This window comes from Phyllobates terribilis, unplaced genomic scaffold (assembly GCF_046119375.1).
Source record: "Phyllobates terribilis strain yellow unplaced genomic scaffold, ASM4611937v1 Scaffold_3__8_contigs__length_932513732, whole genome shotgun sequence".
Lineage (NCBI taxonomy): Eukaryota > Metazoa > Chordata > Amphibia > Anura > Dendrobatidae > Phyllobates > Phyllobates terribilis.
The window spans coordinates 378129195-378150315 of record NW_027362763.1 but is presented as its reverse complement, the minus strand read 5'-3'; the positions used below and the strand labels follow the sequence as shown (position 1 = coordinate 378150315).

The window sequence follows — 21121 nt, the reverse complement described above, 5'->3', positions numbered from 1 at the left end:
TTGCATTTCCATGCTTCATGTACTCGTTTTAAACTGACAGTGTAAAACTGTACCTAATACATTTAAAATCTAATATACTTACTATTATGACCAGGGTTTTCCTTCCCTACCCTGTTTGGTATTTGTCAATACAATATAAACTCTCGACTGCAATTACCTTTCATCTATAAGAAAAAATATTGACAAATGACCAATTTATCCAGTGACTGTAGCAAACTTTGAAGTTTCATCGATATTTCATTTGTTTTTCGTATTTTATTCCCTCCTCTCCTTCATTATTCTGTTTCTTTATTTCTTTTTTTAAATCTACCATACATTTCTAGAGAATACAGTTCCAGCCATGTCAATATTGCACGGTATTTACGAAGGGGGCATGCCTCACATAGCAATAACACAGTGCAATCTAAAAACAAACTACCAGAGAATTCTGTGAACTTTTCCCCCTTCTAAAAACCATACAAATTAACCCAAAATAAAAAGTGATATACAGTATCTCTGTATCCATACGGCAGATTTTAGGAAAAGAAAAAATGCAATACTCAGTGGAGAAGTGGCGTTAAAATAAGAACAAAAATTTTCCCATGTTGACCTGGAGACAGGTCCTCTGTAAAGGGACTTTATTGCCTCCAAATATGCTATTTGCCTGCAGACATAGTGATAATCTGTGGGTAAATAATAATTAATCTCTGGCAGGCTTATGGGAGCAGTAGCTACGGAGTGAAAATAAACGTATTGTATTTTCTCTCTTCCAGCCATCGGGACATTGCAGGGGCTGTAACAGTCACCACTCCCTATACAATGAGCGCGCGGCAGTCACTCCATAGTGCATTGATTGGTAGCCTGCTATGCACAGGAGCAGGCACACACATAATAATGAATTTGGTTCACCTTATTTCAGCACTCCCATCATTAAGAATGGCATACAAAACAGCCTAAATTAATTTCAGCCTGTCCGTGCATTGTCCCTCAGTTCTAGCATACCTACCTCTAACATAGTTGATTGAAAATTAAATGTGTTTACAGGTAAATGTCATGTAAAACAACTTTTGGGGCACAAACACCTACTATCCATTGGTACATGGAAATAAATGATAGAATATAGACAGTATTGGTAGCATAAAGTAATAGCTAAGACAAGGTTTGTATTGATTTGTGATGTTTCTTTTGTTTTGTTTTTCTATTGTATATTGTGCTTTTAACGAGAAATTAAATGTCAAGTCTATGTCATCTATATGCACTGTACAAGTAACTCAAGCAATTTTAAGTACGGGCCTATAATAGTTTAACTATAATATATTGTTAATCAGTAGACTACTCAAAGGAATCCCTTGCTTGCATTCATGATAACTATCTTAAAAGTTATGAGCACATACAAAAGTTAATGTTTTCTAAAATCACCTTTAAAAAAATTGATTTTAAGAGGTTGTCCGGGACTTTCCATAGGATAATTCATCAATATCTGACAAATGCATGGGTCCAGCACCCGGCATCCCGGCCAGTCAATTGTCCCCGGCGCTGGTGACTGGAGCAGCTCAGTTACGGAGCTGCACAGCTTGGCTTTGTCAATGGAATAATGGCCACAGATGGGCACTGCACGTCCACCTCCTATTTATTTAAATAGGTGATGAATGTGCAGTACCTGACTGCGGCCACTATACAGTCGACAGAGCTGTGCTGAGCAGCTATGTAACTGAGTAGTTCTGGCCGTCACCGACATCAGGAACAGCTGATCGTCGAGGGTGCCTGGTGTCGCGCCCCTTCCGATCAGACATTGATTATCTATCCTAAGGATAATACATCAATGTTAAAGTCAAAGGGCAATTTCTATAATTGATACCAGATTCTTCAGTAACAAATATACAATATTTTACTTAGATATTCAATAGTTAAGAAATGTAAAGACTCAATAAATATTAGAGAAAGGTCATTGGAACCTGTCGATATCTGCAGGAATGAATAACAGTCCAATGTTTATGGGGGCCTTCAAACTCTCTTACAAAGACGATGGGTTAAAGAAGGGTCAGGCAGTTTTAATTTAAATATTATATCCTTTTTTTATTCAGGAGATTAGTTGATGCTGGAGCCATTTGGCAGCATATTTATTTACTTTATTCAATAACAATCAATGAATATATACAGTACAGACCAAAAGTTTGGACACACCTTCTCATTTAAAGATTTTTCTGTATTTTCATGACTATGAAAATTGTACATTCACACTGAAGGCATCAAAACTATGAATTAACACATGTAGAATTATATACTTAACAAAAAAGTGTGAAACAACTGAAAATATGTCTTATATTCTAGGTTCTTCAAAGTAGCCACCTTTTGCTTTGATGACTGCTTTGCACACTCTTGGCATTCTCTTGATGAGCTTCAAGAGGTAGTCACCGGAAATTGTCTTCCAACAATCTTGAAGGAGCTCCCAGAGATGCTTAGCACTTGTTGGCCCTTTTGCATTCACTCTGCGGTCCAGCTCACCCCAAACCATCTTGATTGGGTTCAGGTCTGGTGACTATGGAGGCCAGGTCATCTGGCGTAGCACCCCATCACTCTCCTTCTTGATCAAAAAGCCCTTACACAGCCTGGAGGTGTGTTGGGGGTCATTGTCCTGTTGAAAAATAAATAATGGTCCAACTAAACGCAAACCGGATGGAATAGCATGCCACTACAAGATGCTCTGGTAGCCATGCTGGTTCAGTATGCCTTCAATTTTGAATAAATCCCCAACAGTGTCACCAGCAATGCACCCCAACACCATCACACCTCCTCCTCCATGCTTCACGGTGGGAACCAGGCATGTAGAGTCCATCCGTTCACATTTTCTGCATCACACAAAGACACGGTGGTTGGGACCAAAGATCTCAAATTTGGACTCCTCAGACCAAAGCACAGATTTCCACTGGTCTAATGTCCATTCCTTGTGTTCTTTAGCCCAAACAAGTCTCTTCTGCTTGTTGCCTGTCCTTAGCAGTGGTTTCCTAGCAGCTATTTTACCATGAAGGCCTGCAGCACAAAGTCTCCTCTTAACAGTTGTTGAAGAGATGTGTCTGCTGCTAGAACTCTGTGTGGCATTGACCTGGTCTCTAATCTGAGCTGCTGTTAACCTGCGATTTCTGAGGCTGGTGACTCGGATCAACTTATCCTCAGAAGCAGAGGTGACTCTGGTCTTCCTTTCCTGGGGCGGTCTTCATGTGAGCCAGTTTCTTTGTAGCGCTTGATGGTTTTTGAACTGCACTTGGGGACACTTTCCAATTTTTCGGACTGACTGACCTTCATTTCTTAAGATAATGATGGCCACTTGTTTTTCTATACTTAGCTGCTTTTTTCTTGCCATAATACAAATTCTAACAATCTATTCAGTAGGACTATCAGCTGTGTATCCACCAGACTTCCGCACAACACAACTGATGGTCCCTTGCCCTTTATAAGGTAAGGAATCACACTTATTAAACCTGACAGGGCACACCTGTGAAGTGAAAACCATTTCCGGTGACTACCTCTTGAAGCTCATCAAGAGAATGCCAAGAGTGTGCAAAGCAGTCATCAAAGCAAAAGGTGGCTACTTTGAAGAACCTAGAATATAAGACATATTTTCAGTTGTTTCACACTTTTTTGTTAAGTATATAATTCCACATGTGTTAATTCATAGTTTTGATGCCTTCAGTGTGAATGTACAATTTTCATAGTAATGAAAATACGGAAAAATCTTTAAATGAGAAGGTGTGTCCAAACTTTTGGTCTGTACTGTATATATATATATATATATATATATATATATATATATATATACATAATTTGTAGAGTGCTTTATTATCTGGTACTGGACAACAATGGTAAATCAAGAATCTTATTCTATCACCACCAATTATGATCTAAACAAAAAAGTGTAAAGTGACAGAGTAATGTGCAAAAAAAGAAAAAAAGAAGGGTGTTGACAGTCTCCCTTTAAAGATAACTTGTATTGTTTTGTTGTAGATAATTTTGTACAGTTATTTAACTAATTTACATGATTTACAGCCTTTAACTTTGCGTTTTTTTCATAGACAAGTGGTTCTCACAAGTCCAGGTCACCAGACCACCCACTCTCTTAACATTTCCACATGACATGAATTTACAAGCTTGTATTCATTTATGTAAATTAAAGAAGCAGGTGAACAGGCAAATTGATTTTTCTGCACCACCTGTCCTATTTAAGTGTATTAAAAATAATAGCACACACTCTTGATTTGTTATAGGTCCCTTTTACATGGCAGCATGAAAATCAGTATTTTTCATCGCTATTTGTAAGCCAACATCAGGAGTGGATTCAAGAATGGTATGAAACGCTCCACTTAATTTTTCATGATGCACTTTCTGTTTCCAATTTTGACTTAAAATCATAAAGCTAAATACTGCCCAAAATACTGCAAATGACTATGGGAACAGAAAATTCTGTTATACTTATGAAACAGAAAGTAAATTGTATCCAGGTTTTTGCTACCTAATCTGGGGGCAGTATAATGTAGGGGCAGAGACTCTGATTCCAGTGATGTATCACTTACTGGGCTGCTTATTGTACTTTTTATAAAATCATAGTTTTATAAGCAACAGATTATCATTAGAGGACTAGTAAAGCTGCTGCAATTTAGTGCAACCCCGTCTCCACCACTGATTGGCAGCTTTTTTTGTACACTGTGCATAAGCAGAAAGCTGCCAATCAGTGATGTGGGCAGCATTATACAGAGCTCAATTAAAACGGGAACACCAATTTAAGTATGTGACACATCACTGGAATCAGGGTCTCTGGCCCTACATTGTGCTGCTTTCAAATGGGGTAGCAAATACCTTGTGACATATTCCTTTTAAGTTAATGTTAGGACGTTATTAAGATTAAAAATAAAAAAGCTGGAAGATGACAAGCTTTTTTTTAACTCTTTGAGTCTCCATTTCAGAGACAAATTTTATAACTCATAATTTTATAACTATAACTATTAAAAACAAAGTACATCTAGTGATCATTGGCCATGCTTCTATTCATTACATAGCATTCATTGAGCGCCATTAACCATAAAGAAGGGCATCCAGAGGCAGTTATAAACTGTGCTGGTCTTCTCTCCAAGTTTCAGGGCTGTCTTTAACAGCAAGAGACTCAACCTATTTCTGCAAGATTGCAGGGGTGTTAATGCAGCAACATCAAAATAACATCAATGCAGAATTAAGAGATAATCATCTCACTCTCAAAAAAACAGCTGGCAGTTGACAATTGTTTCATATTTTTAACTATGTAAATGCCTATGATTAAAAGAAACCTGACAGCTGATTCATACTGGCAGAACAATGGCAGCATTTATCAGACAATGGCTCCGGCATTTCAAGCAAGTACATTTTACTATGAAATGCTGCAGTGTTTCAGAGAAAACATACATGTAAATCTATCCAGAGACTATGTCACTCGGGTGACTAGTCCAAAATTTCTGTCTCCCAGAACTACTCTCCTTAAGTAACAGCTTGTATCCTACAAAGGGAGAAACTTGTCACTCAAGGGGGTGAGCCAGGAATAAGCCACCATGGAACAGCCTCTTGGACCAGTCATCTGATCGGCATAGACTCAGGCTGGTTTATAAATGTGAGTTTCCTCTTAACCCCTTCACGACATATGACGTAAACTTACATCATATGTTGTGTTCCTGCCTTTGATGCACGCTGAGCTCGCATATTTTCATGCACATGATGGCTGGTTTATTCAGCCATAAAGTGCCACTAACAGCTGCGGATGGAGTGGAGCATTGTTTGTGGCTGTTAACCTGTTAAATCCCATTGTCAATCTCTGACTGCGGCTTTTAACATACACCAGCATGGGGGAAAGATGTGCTATTCCATGCTCCCACTGGGGAGCCCGTGAAGTGATCGCGGGGTGCCGATGCATTGTCATGACAGCCACGGGTCTGCTGATGATCCCCGTCCCTGTCATCACAATCTTCCTGTGAAAGCCAGCTCAAAGCTGGAGTTCATAGGAAATCATAATTTTTTACTATACATAGCTGTGGTATAGCACTTGTATGTATAGCACTAGTGATCCGATGATTGCAGCTTCAAGTCCCCAAAGGGGACTACTAAATTCAGCAAAAAGTGAAGAAAAATAAAAAAACTACGAAAAATCACTATGTCATGAAGGGGTTAAACACTGCAGCATTTAAGAGACAAACATACCTGGCTGAAATGAAAAACTCAGTGTCTGAATCCTGCTGTCCAGGGTTTGGGCAGTGTGAATCAGCTGTGAGGTCTACTTTAATTATTGTTCTTTTTATTTTTAGCAAATTGCTGTTCTGCGCTACCTCTTTGGTATTTGACATTTGTGTCATAGTTCCAGTAATTCTGTGGCAAAGCAGAATATGCAGACCAGATATCATCACCTTGTAAAATTGTCCAAGTCTTTTATGTATTTTTGTGTGATCGTAATAAAGATGAATTCAGGTCTGTTACTAGTTCATAGTTCTGTGTTATTTCATATTTTGGTGAGTCAATGGAGACACAGGTCAAAATCTACTTATGTGGTAAGTAGTGTTGAGCCACCCCGTAGTGTTCGGGTTCGGTTCGGTTCGTCGAACACCGGGATGTTCGAGGAACTGTTCGTCGAACTGTTCGTCGAACACCTTAGAACACCGTCGAACACCGTTAAAACCAATGGCAGGCAAACAAAAACACATAGAAACACATAGAAAACACCTGCAAAGGTGTCCAAAAGCTGACAAACTGCTCAGAAGACACTCTCTTTAAAAAAGCCGGCCGGCAAATTCAGCAGCGGCATACACCGGTACCCGACAATTTAGACAAGAAGGAATAGAGCCTCACACATAGATTAGATAGATAGAAACATGTCAGTCACACATATAAGAAGCACAGTGACAGTGTTTGTTACTGCACTTGTCATTTAGTGTAAAGGATTTATTAAAAAAAAATATTAGTGTTTTCATGCACCGTCTCTTTAAAAAAGCCGGCCGGCAATTCAGCATCTGTACCCGACAATTTATAACAGACAGAATAGAGCTTCACACATAGATTAGATAGATAGAAACATGTCAGTCACATATATAATAAGTACAGTGATAGTGTTGCTTACTGTACTTGTCATTTAGTGTAAAGGATTTATTTAAAAAAATAATAGTGTTTTCATGCACTGTCTCTTTAAAAAAGCCGGCCGGCAATTCAGCAGCGGTACCCGACAATTTAGAACAGAAAGATAGAGCATCACACATAGATTAGATAGACAGAAACATGTCAGTCACATATATATGAAGTACAGTGATAGTGTTGGTTACTGTACTTGTCATTTAGTATTAAAATAAAGGATTTATTATTAAAAAAATTGGCGTCGGGTTCCCCTTAATTTTAGGCTCTAGCGGAGGTTAAGCAGACGGCTGGGGCAGATGTTTGAAGCCTGGGAAGGGGGTAATACCCACGGAGCTTCCCAGACTACTAATATCAGCCCCCAGCTGAATACATAGCCTTTACTAGCTATTAAAATGGGGGACCCCCCAAAAAAAATGACGTGGGGTCCCCCCTAATTTAATAGCTAGCAAAGGCTAGGCAGACAGCTGGGGGCTGATATTAATAGCCCAGGAAGGGAGCCATGAATATTGGCCCCCTCCCAGGCTAGAAACACCAGCCGTCAGCCGCCCCAGAAATGGCGCATTCATAGGATACGCCAATTCTGGCACTTAGCCTCGCTCTTCCACGCTGCCCTGGTGCGGTGGCAGGGGGTAATAGGGTTGGGGTTGATGTCAGCTTATAATGCCAGCTGACATCAAGCCCAGGTTAGTAATGGAGAGGCGTCTATAAGACACCCCCATTACTAACCCCATAGTCAAAGTTAAAAAAAACACAAACACCCAGAATAAAGTCCTTTAATTGAAATAAAGACACAATCCTTTATTGTTCTAAATTAAACCATACTTACCATCACGCCCATTCCAGCTGAAGCCAACGATCTCCTGCAATAAAAGAAAAATAATAAAGCAACCTCATCCTTACCTTTCCATGGTTCCCACGACAGCTTCAGCTCTGCTACATCGAGATGACAGGCTGGACCGCAGCAGAACGCTGCCATCCAGCCTGTCATCCCGCAGACACTGCTGCTCAGCGTCTCTCTGTGACGACATCCAGATGAGCCGAGTTCATGTCCAATGAACTTGGCTCACCTCATGCACGTCACTGACAGCGTGGGAAAATTCTCACGCTGAAGCGCTGATTGCAGGAGAATTTTCCCACGCTGTCAGTGACGTGCAGGAGGTGAGCTGAGTTCATTGGACATGAGCTCACCTCATGCACATCACTGACAGCGTGGGAGAATTCTCCTGCACTCAGCACTTCAGCGTGAGAATTTTCCCACGCTGTCAGTGACGTGCATGAGGTGAGCCGAGTTCATTGGACATGACCTCGGCTCATCTGGATGCCGTCACAGCGAGACAGTGAGGAGCGCAAGCATGCCTGCGCTTCTCAGTGTCTGCGGGATGACAGACTGGATGGCAGCGTTCTGCTGCGGTCCAGCCAGTCATCTCGATGTAGCAGAGCTGAAGCTGTCGTGGGAACCATGGAAAGGTAAGGATGAGGTTGCTTTATTATTTTTCTTTTATTGCAGGAGATCGTTGGCTTCAGCTGGAATGGGTGTGATGGTAAGCATGGTTTAATTTAGAACAATAAAGAATTGTGTCTTTATTTCAATTAAAGGACTTTATTCTGGGTGTTGTGTTTTTTTTAAATACTTTACTAGAAATTCATGGCGATCATGTCTAATACTGGCGTGACCCCATGAATTTTGGGCTTGGGGCCAGCTGATAATACCAAGCTGGCCCTAACCCCTTTATTACCCAGTGAGCCACCGCACCAGGGCCCTGGATGAGTTGGGTACAGCGCCAGAAGATGGCGCTTCTATGAACGCGCCATTTTCCGGGGTGGCTGCGGACTGCAATTTGTAGCGGGGGGGGGCCCAGAAAGCTTGGGCCTCCCTGCGCTGCAGATTCCAGCCCCCAGCTGCCTAGTTGTACCTGGCTGGACACAAAAATAGGGCGAAGCCCCACGTACTTTTTTTTTAATTATTTCATGAAATTCATGAAATAATTAAGAAAAAAAGGCCTTCCCTATATTGTTGTGTCCGGCCAGGTACAAATAGGCAGCTGGTGGTTGGGGGCAGCCCGTTCCTGCCTGCTGTACCTGGCTGGACACAAATATAGTGCGAAGCCCCACTTCAATTTTTTTTAATTATTTCATGAAATTCATGAAATAATTAAGAAAAAAAGGGCTTCCCTATATTGTTGTGTCCGGCCAGGTACAAATAGGCAGCTGGTGGATGGGGGCAGCCCGTTCCTGCCTGCTGTACCTGGCTGGACACAAATATAGTGCGAAGCCCCACTTCAATTTTTTTAAATTATTTCAGGAAATTCATGAAATAATTTAAAAAAAATTGACGTGGGGCTTCGCACTATATTTGTGTCCAGCCAGGTACAGCAGGCAGGAACGGGCTGCCCCCAACCACCAGCTGCCTATTTGTACCTGGCCGGACACAACAATATAGGGAAGCCCTTTTTTTCTTAATTATTTCATGAAATAATTTAAAGAAAATTGACGTGGGGCTTCGCCCTGTTTTTGTGTCCAGCCAGGTACAACTAGGCAGCTGGGGGCTGGAATCCGCAGCGCAGGGAGGCCCAAGCTTTCTGGGCCACCCCCGCTGCAAATTGCAGTCCGCAGCCACCCCGGAAAATGGCGCGTTCATAGAAGCGCCATCTTCTGGCGCTGTACCCAACTCATCCAGGGCCCTGATGCGGTGGCTCACTGGGTAATAAAGGGGTTAGGGCCAGCTTGGCATTATCAGCTGGCCCTAAGCCCGAAATTCATGGGGTCACGCCAGTATTAGACATGACCACCATGAATTTCTAGTAAAGTATTTAAAAAAAACACAACACCCAGAAAAAAGTCCTTTAATTGAAATAAACACACAATTCTTTATTGTTCTAAATTAAACCATACTTACCATCACGCCCATTCCAGCTGAAGCCAAGGATCTCCTGAAATAAAAGAAAAATAATAAAGCAACATCATCCTTACCTTTCCATGGTTCCCATGACAGCTTCAGCTCTGCTACATCGAGATGACAGGCTGGACCGCAGCAGAACGCTGCCATCCAGCCTGTCATCCCGCAGACACTGAGAAGCGCAGGCTTGCTTGCGCTCCACAGTGTCTCTCTGTGAGGGCATCCAGATGAGCCGAGTTCATGTCCAATGAACTCGGCTCACCTCATGCACGTCACTGACAGCGTGGGAAAATTCTCCTGCACTCAGCGCTTCAGCGTGGGAGAATTCTCACACTGAAGCGCTGAGTGCAGGAGAATTCTCCCACGCTGTCAGTGACGTGCAGGAGGTGAGCTGAGTTCATTGGACATGAGCTCACCTTATGCACGTCACTGACAGCGTGGGAAAATTCTCCTGCACTCAGCGCTTCAGCGTGGGAGAATTCTCACGCTGAAGCGCTGAGTGCAGGAGAATTCTCCCACGCTGTCAGTGACGTGCAGGAGGTGAGCTGAGTTCATTGGACATGAGCTCACCTTATGCACGTCACTGACAGCGTGGGAGAATTCTCCTGCACTCACCGCTTCAGCGTGAGAATTTTCCCACGCTGTCAGTGACGTGCATGAGGTGAGCCGAGTTCATTGGACATGAACTCGGCTCATCTGGATGTCGTCACAGAGAGACGCTGAGCAGCGCAAGCAAGCCTGCGCTTCTCAGTGTCTGCGGGATGAGAGGCTGGATGGCAGCGTTCTGCTGCGGTCCAGCCTGTCATCTCGATGTAGCAGAGCTGAAGCTGTTGTGGGAACCATGGAAAGGTAAGGATGAGGTTGCTTTATTATTTTTCTTTTATTGCAGGAGATCGTTGGCTTCAGCTGGAATGGGCGTGACGGTAAGTATGGTTTAATTTAGAACAATAAAGGATTGTGTCTTTATTTCAATTAAAGGACTTTATTCTGGGTGTTTGTGTTTTTTTTAACTTTGACTATGGGGTTAGTAATGGGGGTGTCTTATAGACGCCTCTCCATTACTAACCTGGGCTTGATGTCAGCTGGCATTATAAGCTGACATCAACCCCAACCCTATTACCCCCTGCCACCGCACCAGGGCAGCGTGGAAGAGCGAGGCTAAGTGCCAGAATTGGCGCATCCTATGAATGCGCCATTTTTGGGGCGGCTGACGGCTGGTGTTTCTAGCCTGGGAGGGGGCCAATATTCATGGCTCCCTTCCTGGGCTATTAATACCAGCCCCCAGCTGTCTGCCTAGCCTTTGCTAGCTATTAAATTAGGGGGGACCCCACGTCATTTTTTTGGGGGGGGTCCCCCATTTTAATAGCTAGTAAAGGCTATGTATTCAGCTGGGGGCTGATATTAGTAGCCTGGGAAGCTCCGTGGGTATTACCCCCTTCCCAGGCTTCAAACATCTGCCCCAGCCGTCTGCTTAACCTCCGCTAGAGCCTAAAATTAAGGGGAACCCCACGCCAATTTTTTTAATAATAAATCCTTTATTTTAATACTAAATGACAAGTACAGTAAGCAGCACTGTCACTGTACTTCGTATATATGTGGCTGACATGTTTCTATCTATCTAATCTATGTGTGATTCTCTATTCTGTCTGTTATAAATTGTCGGGTACCGCTGCTGAATTGCCGGCCGGCTTTTTTAAAGAGACAGTGCATGAAAACAGTATTATTTTTTTTGATAAATCCTTTACGCTAAATGACAAGTACAGTAAGCAGCACTTTCACTGTACTTCGTATATATGTGGCTGACATGTTTATATCTATCTAATCTATGTGTGAAGCTCTATTCTTTCGGTTCTAAATTGTCGGGTACCGGTGTATGCCGCTGCTGAATTGCCGGCTTTTCATGTTTCACTGTTGGCACTGTTCCCATCGATTTGGGCAATCACTGTAATGCCACAACCACCATGGCTGTGGCATTACAGTGAGTGGCAGACAATCCCTGCATGATTGGTGCTCTAAATAGCGCCAGACATGCAGGACACGCTTTTGGTGCACGAACAGTTATCGAACATAACCTCGAACAGCCGAATTTTTTGCAAATCGTTCGGGTTCGTCGAACAACTCGAACACCGCCCAAAACAGCTCGAATTTGAGATTGGCGAACAGTTCTAGTCGAACACCGCTCATCTCTAGTGGTAAGAGCAATAAACCCAAAATCTATCAGCTGATTAAGGTACAATATGTATAGAAAGTTTCCTAGAATCCGATGTCATGGGTCCTGATGGCCAATTTCTATTGCTTTATATTTTTAGTAAACCTATCTTTTATAACACAATAATTATTTTTTTACATTTTAGAGTTTGTTATTTTTTTGACATTTTATATTGCATAGATAATTTGTTCTTAAATACTAATAAAAAAATCTGCAGGCTTTATACACTAAAATTTTTGAAATGAAACAATATTAATTAAAATGCAGTCAGGTTGCACAGCTGCCCATTCAGCTGGATTTAGGAAATCACATTGTATTTTCACGTTTTGAAAATAGCTTTTTTTTTTTGTAAGTTAATGCCATCACAGATGTGCTTGTAATGAATTTATCTTGCTACATGTTAAATATATTTAATTAGATTTCTCAAATAAAATGAATTTAGCGATTAAATTGTTGCCGTTCAGCCAGCCAACTGTATTAGTAAAACTATTCATAAATATTCATAAAGTTTAGTTATTGCAAGTGAATTTTCCTTTTCAAGTGTATGCACATAATATGCGTTGGAGTCCTATTACTAAAACCTTCATCTATTATCAGTACTTGAATCAGTAATGCAAAACATATTGTTTTTATTAGGTACAATTTTTTAATGTACACCATAGTGTATTCAACCAGAAGGAGGAACAACATTCAGTCATATCCTGGTGTTCCTGTGAAAAATGTGATCTGGATAATGTTCCTAATAATTATTAAAGTTGTAGCCAAAAGTTTAGAAACTGACACAAATTTTGGTTTTCATACAGTTTGCTGCTTTAGTGTTTTGAGATCTTTTAGTCAGATGTTTCTATTTTTACTGAAGTACAATTATAAGTATTTCATATGTTTTTTAACTTTTATTAACAAATACATCAGGTTGATATAAAGACTCAATACTAACAGTGTTCTCCCTTATTTTTCAAGATTTTTGGAATTCCCCCTGGCATGCCGGATAAAAGCTTCTGGGCCAAATCCTGACTGATAGAAACTCAATCTTGCTTACCATTGCTTGCGGTTTATCATAATTTATGTGTTTTTGTTTGTCCTCTTGTTTTTTTTTTGAGAATTCATAGAATCATAGAATCATAGAATGGTAGAGTTGGAAGGGACCTCCTGGGTCATCTGGTCCAACCCCCTGCTCAAAGCAGGATTCACTAAATCATCTCAGACAGATGTCTGTCCAGCCTCTGTTTGAAGACGTCCATTGAAGGGGAACTCACCACCTCTCGTGGCAGCCTGTTCCACTCATTAATCACCCTAACTGTCAAAAAGTTTTTTCTAATATCTAATCTGTGTCTCCTCCCATTTAGTTTCATCCCATTGCTTCTAGTCTTTCCTTGTGCAAATGAGAATAAAGATGATCCTTCTACAATGTGACAGCCCTTGACATATTTGTAGACAGCTATTAAGTCTCCTCTCAGTCTTCTTTTTTGCAAGCTAAACATTCCCAAATCCTGCAACCGTTCCTCATAGGACATGGTTTGCAGACCAGTCACCATTCTGGTCGCTCTTCTCTGAACTTGCTCCAGTTTGTCTATGTCTTTTTTAAAATGTGGTGCCCAAAACTGTACACAGTATTCCAGATGAGGTCTGACCAAAGAGGAGTAAAGACCAATAATGACTTCACGTGATCTAGACTGTATGCTTCTGTTAATACATCCCAGAATTGTATTTGCCTTTTTTGCTGCTGCATCACACTGTTGACTCATGTTCAGTCTATGATCTATTAGTATACCTAAGTCTTTTTCACATGTACTGTTGCTTAGCTCTATTCCTCCCATTCTGTATATGCTTTTTTCATTTTTATTGCCCAGATGTAGTACTTTGCATTTTTCCCTGTTAAAAACCATTCTGTTGGTTGCTGCCCACTGCTCCAGTTTATTTAGGTCTTTTTGAATCCTCTCTCTCTCTTCTCTAGTATTAGCTATCCCTCCTAGCTTTGTGTCATCGGCAAATTTAATCAGTTTACCCTCAATTCCTTCATCTAAATCATTGATAAAGATGTTGAACAATACAGGTCCCAGGACGGAGCCCTGTGGTACCCCACTTGAGACATTCATCCAGCTGGATGTGAAGCCATTTACAATCACCCTTTGAGTCCGATCACTAAGCCAGTTATGAATCCACCTAACAGTTGCCTGGTCCATTGCATACTTGGTCATTTTTTCAATAAGGATGGTGTGAGATACTTTGTCAAATGCTTTGCTGAAGTCAAGATATACTATATCTACAGCATTTCCCTGATCCACCCAGTCAGTGATTCTGTCATAGAAGGAAATTAAGTTAGTCTGACATGACTTGTTAGTTATAAACCCATGCTGACTCTGGTTAATCACTTCATTCTTATCCAGGTACTTACATACATGTTGTTTAATAATTTGTTCAAAGATCTTTCCTGGTATAGAAGTCAGACTCACCGGCCTATAGTTCCCTGGGTCCACCTTCTTCCCCTTTTTGAAGATAGGAACAACATTTGCTCTTCTCCAGTCTTCTGGGACTTCTCCTGTTCTCCAAGAATTTTCAAAGATTATGGAGAGTGGTTCTAAAATTTCTTCTACGATCTCCTTCAGTACTCTGGGGTGTAATTCATCTGGACCTGGAGACTTGAACTCATTTATGTTAGCTAAATATTCCCTCACAATCTTTCTGTTTACAGATAACTTGGATTCTTCTATTCCTTTAAAAGGACAGTGAAGATCAGTTGATGTTACATTTTCTTTCTGAGAGAAAACAGATGCAAAATAGGAATTAAAAAGTTTAGCCTTCTCAACATCCTCTCTTACCATTTCTCCATTTTCATCCTGTAAAAATCCTATAGCATCTTTGACTTTTCTTTTACTTTTGACATACCCCCAAAATCCTTTTTTATTGCTTTTGACATCTCTTGCAAGCCTTAATTCATTGTCAGCTTTAGCTAACCTGATACATGCCCTGCAGGATCTGCAGACTGCATTATAATCTTCTTTAGATATGCCTCCCTCTTTCCATTTAATAAACATTTCTTTCTTTCTTTTTAGCATGTGTTTAAGTTCTGTGTTCATCCATCCTGGTTTCCTTAAATGCTTCCCATTCTTCCTACTTTTCGGGATTGTTAACGATTGTGCTTTGAGAATCTCATTTTTAAAAATTTCCCATCCTTCCTGGACATTTTTGTCCTTAAGGACATCCAGCCATTGGATCCCTCCTATTCTCTTTCTGAGTCTCTTAAAATCTGCCTTTCTAAAATCTAACCTTGAAGTTTGAGTCTTCACATGTCTTCCTCCTCTAGTTATCCAAAATTCTATAATAGCATGATCGCTGCCTCCTAGGGTCCCAGCCACTTTTACCTCCTCAACCATTTCCTCCTTGTTTATAAGGATTAGATCCAAAGTAGCAGATCCCCTTGTTTTCTCCCCTACCTTTTGGAAGATAAAGTTGTCAGCAAGAGAGGATAAGAATTTGCTTGACCTGTTAGTTTTACTTGAGAGAGATTCCCAACAAATGTCTGGATAGTTGAAATCTCCCATGACCACTACGTCATATTTTTTTGAGAACTTGGTCATTTGATACATAAAGAGTTCATCCATATCTTCAGTTTGCCCAGGTGGCCTGTAGTAAATGCCTACAATTGTGTCCTTTCCGTTGTTCTCTCCTTGTATTCTTACCCAAACAGTTTCCACAGAACTCCCAGTCTCTGAAGCTTCAATCTCTGTGCAGATATACGCTTTTCTAACATACAATGCGACACCTCCTCCTCGTTTATCAAGTCTGTTTCTTGCAAATAAGTTGTATCCTTTTAGCCTTTTATTCCAATCATGTGTATCGTCCCACCAAGTTTCAGTGATTCCAATGACATCATATTTCTTTTCCTGCGTTAGTAGTTCTAATTCTCCTTGTTTGTTGCCCATGCTTTGTGCATTTGTATAAAAACATTTTAGTTTGTGATTGGTTTCTCTTCCTCCCATATTTTTATTATTTAAATTGTTTTGTCTTTGTTCTTCCTTTCCACTTCCAGTAGCAGAGATCTCAATAGTATTGGTCAGCTGTATGGCTTTTTCTGGCCTTTTGCTTCCCTTCCCACATTGTTCTAGTTTAAAGCTCTCCTGATGAGTGCAGCAAGGCAATTTCCAAATACATGTTTTCCAGTCTTCGTAAGGTGCACCCCATCTCTAGCAAGTAGTCCATCGTATAGGTAATTCATTCCGTGATCCAGAAATCCAAATCCTTGTTGACGGCACCATCGATGTAGCCAGTTGTTCACCTGTAGAATCTTATTCCACCTCATTGTTCCATGGCCATCCACTGGGAGGATGGATGAGAAGACCACCTGCGCTCCCAATTCTTTCACTTTCTTGCCCAAGTCTTCAAAGTCACTGCAGATGGTTTCCAGGTTCTTTCTTGCGGTGTCATTTGTCCCCACATGTATTAGCAGGAATGGGTAGTGATCTGTAGGTCTGAAGAGTCTTGATATCCTGTCAGACACATCTTTAATTTTTGCTCCTGGAAGACAGCACATTTCTCTTGAGGTTATGTCTGGTCTGCAGATAGCGGCCTCTGTTCCTCTTAACAGGGAATCCCCCATGACCACCACTCTCCGTTTTTTCTTCACAACATTCTTCTTTCTCCATCCAGGAGGATTCTGAGGGCTTACAAGGTTATTCATTGCTGGCAAAGTCTTATCTTGCTGTATTTCTTCATGGTTCTCCTGCGAGAGAGCCTGGTACTGGTTCCTGAGCAGTATAGGTGCTGACTGCCTCTCTATCCTCCTGCTTCTCTGGGTCACATGCTTCCATTCCTCTGTTTCCTCAGGTGCAGTTCGAATTTCTTCTCTTTCTGAATCATGAAGAGATAATTCTGCTCTGTCTAAGAACTCTTCACCTTCCTTAATGATTTTCAAGGTAGTTAACCTCTCTTCTAGATTTCGCAACTTTTCCTCCAACAGGGACACAAGCTTGCATTTCTGGCATGTGAAGTTTGGCTTTTCCACTGGCAAGTCTGTGAACATGTAGCAGGATATGCAGCTCACCAAATGGCTCCTGGACTCTTCCATGTTCTTACTGTTAATGTTCTGAAAACAGTGAAAAAAGCTTAAAAAAAAAGCTTCAAAATGCGCGCGCCGGTAGGCGCGCGGTTTACCGATGTCCTCTTTTCAGCTCCAACAGCCAAAATCCAGTGTTCTTTGAGCTCACGGAGACTCTTCACTTACCCCAAAATGCAGTGGGAATATGCAAATTATCTCCTCAGGACTCCTCCCCTGGTTTGATTACAAGTTTTCAATGGGAATGAGATCAAGAAAGTTACCTGGCCATGAACCCAAAATTTCAATGTATTGTTAACTGAGCTACTTAGTTACCATTTTTAGGATATGGTGCTCCATCATGCTGGAAAAACATTGATCATTGCCAAATTGCTCCTGGATTGTTGGGAGAAGTTGCTCTTGAATGATGTTTAGATGCCATTCTTTATTCATAAAAGTGTTTTTAGGCAAAATTGTAAGTCATACAACTCCCTTGGATTAAAAGACACTCACACATGAGTAGTCTCAGGCTTCTTTTATTTTGAAATAACACAGGACTTATGGTAGTGATCACCTTTTCTTATCTGCACAATCATCCTTTCAGATGTTCCAAATAGTTTAAAGGGGGCTTCATCTAAGAATAAAATGTATTTAGCAGTAAGTATAGGGATTGGATTGCAGAGGACTGGAGTGAAATTATTTATAGAAAAAAAGGTGAGCACTACCACGAGTCTTGTGTTATACCCCATTCCTCTGCAGAAAAAAAACATAACAATTTTACATCCATGACTAGGAAATGCCAATGATCTCTATTCCATTGAGAACCTGTTAATGCTCAAAAAAGTGGAAGGACAAACAAAAACACAGGAATTGAGATAAACTCCAAGCGTGGATTAGGTTAGACTGGGCTACCATCAGTTAAGTTTTGGCCCTAAAGCTGATATCCAGCATGTCAGGGAGAATTGCAGAAGTCTTGAAAAATTAGGGTAAACACTATAAATATTTAGTATGTGCATAAACTTGATGTATTTGTAATATAAAGCATAAAAACTGATGACATGATAATAATTGTATAACATCTGACTAAAACAGTAGTGTCAAACTCAAGGCCTGTGGCCCGAATCCAGCCTGCTATGTCATTTTCTGTGGCCTACGAGGTCACGACTCTGAAGGACTTGCTCTCAAAATTCTCAAGTACAGAGAGCCAGTTGGAGCAATGTTGAAGTCTGTTCCATAGCGCAAAATCTAAGATGGCACCTGCCCCCTGTGCTGGCTCTGCCTCCTCTACTAAGTGCTGGCTTCTTTCTACATTGACACGGCCTGTGCTTAGCAGAGGGGGTGAAGCTGGCACAGGAGATGATGTGACATTGGAATCTGACATGATGCAGCAAGAGGTAAAAAGAGTGAGTGAGCCCAGCAGTGAATGCAGTGATAGCAGTCAGCCTGCACAAATGATGATTGCAGTGATAGCAGTCAGCCTGCACAAATAGCGATTGCAGTGATAGCAGTCAGCCTGCACAAAGGATGATCGCAGTGATAGCAGTCAGCCTGCACAAATGATGATCACAATGGTAGCAGTCAGCCTGCACAAATGGTGAATGAAGTGATAGCAGTAAGCCAGCACAAATGGTGAATGCAGTGATAGCAGTAAGCCTGCACAAATGATGATCGCAGTGATAGCAGTCAGCCTGCACAAATGATGATAGCAATGATAGCAGTCAGCCTGCACAAATGATGATTGCAGTGATAGCAGTCAGCCTGCACAAATGGTGATTGCAGTGATAGCAGTCAGCCTGCACAAAGGATGATCGCAGTGATAGCAGTCAGCCTGCACAAATGATGATCGCAATGATAGCAGTCAGCCTGCAAAAATGGTGAATGCATGAATGCTGTGATAGCAGTCAGCCTGCACAAATGGTGAATGCAGTGATAGCAGTAAGCCTGCACAAATGATGATCGCAGTGATAGCAGTCAGCCTGCACAAATGATGATAGCAATGATAGCAGTCAGCCTGCACAAATGATGATTGCAGTGATAGCAGTCAGCCTGCACAAAGGATGATCGCAGTGATAGCAATCAGCCTGCACAAATGATGATCACAATGATAGCAGTCAGCATGCACAAATGGTGAATGCATGAATGCAGTAATAGCAGTCAGCCTGTACAAATGGTGAATGCAGTGATAGCAGTAAGCCTGCACAAATGATGATCGCAGTGATAGCAGTCAGTCTGCTAAAAACGGTGAACAGAGTGCTAGCAGTCATCCTGCCCAATTGGTGAACGCAGTGATAGCAGTCAGCCATTACAAAAGGTAAACACCATAAACACAGTCAGCCAGCACAAACAGTGATTGTAGTCAGCCAGACAGCACAAACAGTGAACACAGTCAGCCAGCACAAACAGTGATTGTAGTCAGCCAAACAGCACAAACGGTGAACACAGTCAGCCAGCAGAAACAGTGATTGTAGTCAGCCAGCACAAAAAGTGAATGACGTGAATGCAGTCAGCCAGCACAAACAGTGAATGCTGTGAACTCAGTCAGCCAGAATGTTTGTGTGGTTCCATCTTTGAATCAGAGCAGATGCAGTCCATACTTAGCATAGGGAGCAGTTCATCTTAAACTCTGAGGTCTGGCACAGCTTTCTTAGCCCCATTACTCAGAAACAGCTCTCTTACCCTACTACCTAGGGACAGCTCTCTTAGCCTTGCTAACCAGGAACAGCATTCTAAGCCCTACTATCCAGGGTCAGCGCTTTTAGCCCTACTACCAAGGACAGCTTGCTTAGCCTTACTACCCAGCAACAGCTCTCTTAGCCCTACTATGTAGTTACAGCTCTATTATAGCCCTACTACCCAGGGACAGCTCTCTTATGGCTCTTCTACCCATGGACAGTTCTCTTAGCTCTAATACTCACAGACAGCCCTTACAAGCGGCTCCTTGGTGGCAACCATAAAAGTTTGAAATTGAATTGCATTTTCTATGTGCTGTCATTCTCCTGCAATAATAGTTTTTATATTTCATACTGTAGAATTGGTTTCCATGGAGTTGACCACTACAACCTGACAGACCTTGTGTGCACTGAAAATACATTCAAGGAGAGGAATTACCTCCTTAGATCTAAGTCAGCTTTTTCTTCCAGCCCATTAATTTCTATAAAGCGGTTAGCTGCTCACCTTTCTCTGCCTCCCCTTCAGCTTCTGACCGAGCTGCTTTTATCAATCCTGTAGAATCGCAATTCCCTGCATCTACCATCAATGCTCTCACAGTACTGAGCTGTGTGCTTGTTCAAAACCCTGCTTTCAATATGTATAAATAAAGTGATAGCATAGTAGACTCAGAAAAACCACTGATAGCTGAATGTGTCACAGCAAAACTTGTGCTAAACTTTATGCTTCTACTAATACAACAGCTCTGCTGCACTTTAGAACTGGCACCAAAGGAGGAGAGCCCACCCTGCAAGAAACCAGGATGTGAAAAAGACTGGAAAGCTCTGTACTGCTCAACAAACAACTTGAGAGTAACCCGTTATTATAGCAGAGCTAAAAAGCAGCAATACAGATTACATTGGGGTTCCTCATTTAAATGTCTCTCGCATTATAAAAGAAAAGTTTAGACATTGTTTTAAAATTAAGTGAAAAACTATGGATGCAAAAGGATTAGTGATGAGCGAGCATGCCCACCACTGCTCGGTACTCGCCCGAGCATCTCAGTACTCGAGATGCTCGGAGCTCGCCGAGTACTTTCGAGAAGCTTGGGCGGGGGCTTGGGTCCCCGTCCTGCATATTTGGCGCTATTTAGAGCACCAATCATGCAGGGATTGTCTGCCACTCACTGTAATGTCACAGCCATGGTGGTTGTGGCATTACA

The 21121-nt window shown here is 41.6% G+C and overlaps 1 protein-coding gene across 2 annotated transcripts in view; it reads right to left on the bottom strand.

Annotated features, from left to right (window-relative positions):
* The window catches only part of FAM83B (family with sequence similarity 83 member B), a 122607-nt gene that overhangs the window by 26072 nt on the left and 75414 nt on the right, over window positions 1-21121 (bottom strand). The gene's annotated exons all lie outside the window — the stretch shown is intronic.